The following is a 6,985-nucleotide window of genomic DNA, read 5'->3' as shown; positions in this document are numbered from 1 at the left end:
CTGGTGAAGTCTTTTGATGCACATAAGTTTTTAATTTTTAGTATGTCCCACTCATCTATTTTGTCTACTTTTGTTTGTGTGGTTTTCAAAATGTTTTATAGTCTGTGTATTCCCTGAATTAGTGCCCTCACATTTGTCCCGAGTTTTTCCATTGATGGCCTTCATAATTCTGGGATTCACATTTAGGTCTTTAATCCATGTTGAGTTGGTTTTTGTATATGGTATGATGTGAAGGTCTTGTTTCAATTTTTGCATACCATTTTCCAGTTCTGCCAGTACCTTCTGTTGTGATATATTTAGGTATTTTGTCAAAAATCAGTTGGCTGTATGTACACGGGTTAATTTCTGGATTCTTGATTATGTTCCATTGATCTATGTATCTTTCATTGTACCAGTACCAAGCTGTTTTGACCACTATAGCCATGTAGTAAATTTTGAAGTTGGGTGGTGAGAGGCCTCCAACCTTATTCTTCTTCTTAACCAGTGCTTTGTTTATCCTGGGTCTCTTTCCTTTCCATATAACATTTGTAATTGTTTTTTCTATCTCTTTGAAGGATGTTTTTGGAATCAGGATATGAGTATGATGTTAATGTCCTCTCTTCAGCTTCTTGCTTTCTAAGCTGCCTGAGAGATTTCAAGATGCCAGTGTTGGTTATTATGCTATACCTCAGGTTTTAATTTAATTTTTGGCCTGTTTTGTTTTTAAACTCTCTTTCCCTCTCTATAGCCCTGTCCTGCCTTTTCACGTATTAAAAAATAAAACAAAAGACAAACAAGCAACAAACCTTCAGGGCCTGCTCTTGGGCTGAGTATTTGTGCACATGTGTGGCAGAAGAACCCGCCAGTGGTGAGGGTGGGGGTGTCAACTCGCTCAGACTCCCCTCTAGTCACCAGAACAGAGGTGGGCAAACAGTGGGTGTGTCAATGACCAGATACCAAAAAGAAAATCAGAACACAGCAAAACTGACAAAGTGTATTATCCACCTTTGCTCCAAGGTTCCCATGGCGTGTTTCCATGGTGTTTCTGCTCCCCCGTTTGGTCTTGCCATTTGGTCTCGCCCAAGATGCTGGCTCCCGGCCTTCAAGCCCAGCTGTCAGATTCAAAAGTACGTGATTTTTTACTTCAGCTTCAAGTTCCACAATCTATAAGCCTTCAAAACTTCAAAATATTCCTATCTCTGTGGTTCCAAGTTTGGGAGCTCTGCCCTGGATCTGTTTTGCCTGGTATTCTGTCATATTGCTGATGGCAAAATTCACTGCACCTCCACCCTAGCCACCATCAAGCCCCACCTCCTCCTTCCATTTTCTCTTGATGCTTTCTGCATCATTCAATAATTTGCCCAGAGAATCCTTCAGTAACAAAAGTCGAGACTAGAATATTTTCTTCAGTTCCCACAGTTTGAGAAATGCTGAGCGTAGTCTTCCTTTTTGGTTTTCTGACTCCAGATTTCTTTTTTCTTTTTTTAATTCAAGCATATAGGATGCTTTATTTTGAGTTGTGTGATAGTTTACATGGTAGAACATTATCTTCATGTTGATCCCATCATATATTGTTTCCTTGCCATGGTTACAATCCTCTCTGTGCATCATCCATCAACCACAGGGTTGCAAGCCTGCCTCCCAGTTGTCAGCACACAGGCCCTCTCCCTCTCTGGGTGCAAAGTCCCCAGCTGCTCTATATCTCCACGTCATTGTCACTGCTTCTCTGGGTAAGGTTTCGTTTTCTGCTCTTCTCCCTTGATGGTCCCAGAGACCTCCGCCCCTAGACTGCAAAGTTAATCCTTCCCCTCCCTTTGCAACAAAACGTCTGCCTTTACATTTCCAGCCCTTACAATCAGTCCTGATAACAAATATTCACCATTGTATCACAAGAGACCTATCCATATTTCCTTTCCTCAGCCCCGCCTAGACAGATTGGATACTACTCAGTGGATATTCTACCTTCCTCCACGCCCTGTGGATCTAGGTTCCCTCTTGAAAGCTTGTAAGCCAGTCACTTCTTGCCTCTGTAACCTCCCCATTCTGTGTAGCCAATGTCCAAGTTGCCCATACCTGTCCTCTCCTTGTGTGGAGGGTGGGAGCGATCCTCACTGTGAAGATTTGTTCCCTCTTTTGAGCTACTGCTTCCATAGGTGTAGGTCAAGTTCATCAAACTGTATCACATTACTCTTTTTTTCCTCTTCTTTCTTCTTCTGGTGGAGCTCTGATCATCCAGCCATTGAAGCCAGGTCAGGTGGCTATTATCTGCAAGTGTGTGTGTACTTATGTATGTGCCCTCTCTTCTTATCCGCTGGATGCGTCACTCTCCACTCTAGCCCTCTGTGGCTATGTCACTGCTTCTGGAACCAAGAGTCCCCAGGTCTTGCTACATTTCTGGCCAGCCAGGTCTCCAGCCAGGTTCACAGGAGTCTGTTGAATATTGTAGGGCTTAGCTCGCAGCTTCATTGCTGCTTTTCTCTCATTTCCCCTTATTGGTGATGAACTTGGTCACCAATCTGAGTGTATATTCCCATTGGGTCTTAGTCTTTGAAGGAGGTTTGCCCTGATGGGACCTGACCACTTGCCTTGATGTCTCCAGGGCAAGCTACTTGTTTGTTCTTGTAGTAATCTGACCCCAGATCTTTTGCACATTTTGTTGTAATATTTGACTTTGTCTTCTTGAGCTGACCTTTGAAATTTTCTGTTCAACTCTTGAACCTCCTTATTTCTTCCATTTGCTTTAGCATCTCTATGATGGAGAGTAAGTTTTAGGGTCTCTTCTGACATCCATTTTGATCTTTTCCTTCTTTCTTGTCTTCTTAATAACTTTTTGCTTTCTTCCTATATGATGTTCTTGATGACATCCCACAACTCTTCTGGTCTTTGATCTTTAGTGTTTAATGTATCAAATCTGTTCTTCAGATGATCTCTAAATTCAGGTGGGATGTATTCAAGGTCATATTTTGGCTCTTGTGGACTTGTTTTCATTTTCTTCAGCTTCAGTTTGAATTTGCATATGAGCAATTGATTGTCGGTTCTACAATCTGCCCCTGGCCTTGTTTTGACAGATGAAATGGAGCTTTTTCCATTGTCTCTTTCCACAGATGTAGTCAGTTTGATTTCTGTGTATTCTATCTGGTGAGGTCCATGTGTATAATTGTTTCTTATGCTGTCTAAAGAAGGTATTTGAAATGAACAAATCAATGATTTTGCAGAATTTTATCATGCACTCTCCAGCATCATTTCCAATCACCAATAATGATCAATACATCGTGATTGCCTATTTGTTCAATTTCAAATTGAAGAAGTTGGTAGAATTCTTCTATTTCATCCTCACTGGCTTTAGTGGTTGGTGTGTAAATTTGAATAATAGTGGTATTAACCGTTCTTCCCTGTGTTGTTGCTGTTATGTGCCATGGAGTCGGTTCTGACTCATAGCGACCCTGTACAGGGTTTCTGAGGCTATAAATCTTTACAGGAGCAGAAAGCCTCATCTTTCTCCCACAGAACAGCTGGTAGTTTCAAACTGCTGACCTTGTGGTTCACAGCCTGATTTGTAATCACTATTTTGTTATCTCAGACAGCATTATACCTCATGACTGATCTGGATATGTTCTTTTTGACAATGAATGCAACACCATTCCTTTTAAATTTGTCATTCTCAGAATAGTAAACCATGTGGTTGTCAGATTCAAAATGGCCAATACCAGTCCATTTCAGCTCACTAATGCCTAAGATATCAATGTTTATGCATTCCATTTCATTTTTGACAATTTCCAATTTTCCTAGATTCATACTTAATACATTCCATGTTCTGATTATTAATGGATTTTTCAGCTGTTTCTCTTAATTTTGAGTTGTGCTCCATCAACAAATGAAGGTCGCGTGGGCTTTACTTCCACAGGCTTTACTTCATTCATGTCATCACAGTCAACTCTACTTTGAGGAGTCAGCTCTTCCCCAGTCACATTTTGAATGCCTTCCAACCTGAGGGGCTCATTTTCTGGCAGTGTTTCTCTGCTATTCAAAGGTTGTCAGTGACTGAATATTTGGAAGTAGTTCATCTCTCTTTCTTCCTAGTCTGTCTTCATCTGGAAGCTCATCTGAAATCTCTCCACCATGGGAGACCCTGCTGGTATTTAAAATACCCATGGAATAGCTTCAAGAATCAAAGCAACTCACAAGCTACCACAGTATGACAGACTTACATTCCAAGGTGCATTGAAGGAATTGGTGGTGAACAACGCACCAGGAATTGATGGAATAAAAAATGAAATCTTTCAAGAACGTGAAGTGGCATTGGAGGCACTCACTCATCTATGCCAAGAAATTTGGAAGACTACTATCTGGCCAACTGATTGGAAGAGATCCATATCTGTGCCCATTCCAAAGAGAGATGACCCAATGGAATGTGAAAAATCATCAGACAATATTTTTGATATCCCACGCGAGTAAAGTTTTAATACAGAAATGGCTGTAAACATACATTGACAGAGAACTTCCAGAGGTTCAAGCTGGGTTCAGAAGAGGACGTGGAATGAGGGATATCACTGCTGATGTCCGATGGATCTTGGCTGAAAGCAGAGAATATCAGAAAGCTGTTTACCTTTGCTTTATTGACAACTCAAAGACTTTTGACTGTATGGATCGTGACAAACTATGGACAACATAGTTGTATGTATGCTCATGAGGAATCTGTACATGGACTAAGAGGCAATTGTTCGAATAGAACATGGAACACTAAATGGTTTAAAATGAAGAAAGGTATGCTTCAAGGTTGTATTATTTCACCATATTTATTCAACCTGTATGCTGAGAAAATAATCTGAGAAGCTGGGTTATATGAAGAAAAACGTGGCATCAGGATTGGAGGAAGATTCATTTAACAACCTGCGATATGCAGATAATACAACTTTGCTTGCTGAAAGTGAAGAGGACTTAAAATACTTACTGATGAAGATCCAAGACCACAGCCTTCAGTATGGATTGCATCTCAATATAAAGAAAACAAAAATCCTCACTACTGGACCAATAAACAACATTCTTAAAAACAGAGAAAAGATTGAAGTTGTCAAGGACTTCATTCTTCTTGTATCAACACTCATAGAAGCAGCAGTCAAGAAATCAAATGACATATAGTATTATGCAAATCTGCTGCACAAGACCTTTTTTCAAGTATTGAAGAGCAAATATGTCAACTTGAGGAATAAGGTGCACCTGACCCAAGCCATGGTATTTTCAATAACCTCATATGCATGCGAAATCTGTACAGTGAATAAGGGTGAATGTAGAAGAATTGATGTGTTTGAGTTATGGTGTTGGAGGAGAATATTGAAAGTGCCATGTGCTGACAAAAGAACAAACAGATAGATATGTGTTGGGATAAGTGCAGCCAGAGTACTCCTTGGAGGCCAAGATGGTCAAACTTTGTCTCTCATACTTTGGACATATTGTCAGGAGGGACCAGTTGCTGGAGAAGCATATCATGTTTGGTAAGGTGGATTGTCAGAGAAAAAGAGGAAAACCCCCAGCAAGGTGGATTGGCAAAGTGTCAGCATCAATGAGCTCAAGAATGGCAGCAATTGTGAGGTTTGCCCAGGACTGGGCAGTGTTTTGTTCTGTTGTGTATAGGGTCTCTATGAATTGGTACCGACTCGATGGTACCCAACAACAACAACAACAATCATTTTCATTTATAGTTAGCGATTTCTATGGGCTCCAATTTTAGCATGAAATTCAACTAAGTTAAAAAGTATTAAATATTGTTCCTGTGTGTTCTTTTAAGACTTTTATTGGTTTGTTTGTTTGTTTGTTTGTTATTTTGTGTGTGTGTGTTTGTGTAAACAAAGGAAAGCTTATTTTGGTAATATAAGAATTGAACAAAATCAGAGACATACTATATTGCTGGATGGGAAAATTTTATAGTATAAAGATGTTAATTTCTTCTAAACTAGTTTACCCAGGAAGGAATATCCAAACAATACCTCAAAAAGATTTTAATAGATTGGCATAAATTAGCTAATGAATTTGAAAAACAAAATTATTTTAAGTAGAACAGTCCTTTCTTTCTTTCTTATTTATTTTTAAAAGCTTTTATTGTGAATTGAGTGATCGTTTACATGGGGGAGCATTGGTTTTGCACTAAACCTATTGTATTTTGTTTCACTGCAAAGATTACAATCACCTCGTGCATCATCATTCAGCAGTATTTGTTGTTGTTGTTTTTATCATACCATTTAATTGTCAAAAGAGGAAAGCAAGGAAGTTTAAATTAATGACTATTTCATTGATTACACAACTCTTATAGAAAGCACCAATTTTGACTTGAGTGGAAAATCTGAAAAACAACGTCAAATATTAGGCATTTAGTTAAAACACAATGAAGAACAAGCTTATAATGATGCTAACATGATTGTATTTTGTCACAATATTTTCTAGTATTCTATTCTATTCTATTCATGACATTAACTGTGGTTGGAACAATAATCTTATTTGGAATAAGTTGAAGATCATATCTAAATCTTAGACCCAAAGATTGAAATTATTGATGAATAACATCAGATTTGATTTGTAGATCCTATCTACATGATAATGCAAACTGAACATTGCTAAAACTATTATATTTAACTTATATAAAATGTTAACTGCAGTTGAATAGTCATGTGAAACAACAGCAGATCTTCGAATAAAGAAGCTGATTTTGAATTCATACTAACCATAATTATTTAACTATGATATACTGCTTATTGTGAAAATGCTAGCAACAGTGTTCTAAAAATCTAAGTGTGGATAATTCTCTCTCTCTCTCTCTCTCTCTCTCTCTTTTTTTTTTTTTGGCTTTAACAAACAGAATTTTCTCACAGTTTAGGAAGCTCTTTAATCCCGGATTTGGGGTACTTGCTGTAGGGAAAGACTTTCTCTGTGGGTTTTGAGGGAAGGTCCTTCCTTATCTTTTTTGTTTGTTTGTTTTATTTTAATGTTTTATTATTAATTATGTGATAGTTTA

This window comes from Chrysochloris asiatica, unplaced genomic scaffold, assembly GCF_000296735.1.
Source record: "Chrysochloris asiatica unplaced genomic scaffold, ChrAsi1.0 scaffold00591, whole genome shotgun sequence".
Classification (NCBI taxonomy): domain Eukaryota; kingdom Metazoa; phylum Chordata; class Mammalia; order Afrosoricida; family Chrysochloridae; genus Chrysochloris; species Chrysochloris asiatica.
Note: the sequence above shows the minus strand (reverse complement) of the source record.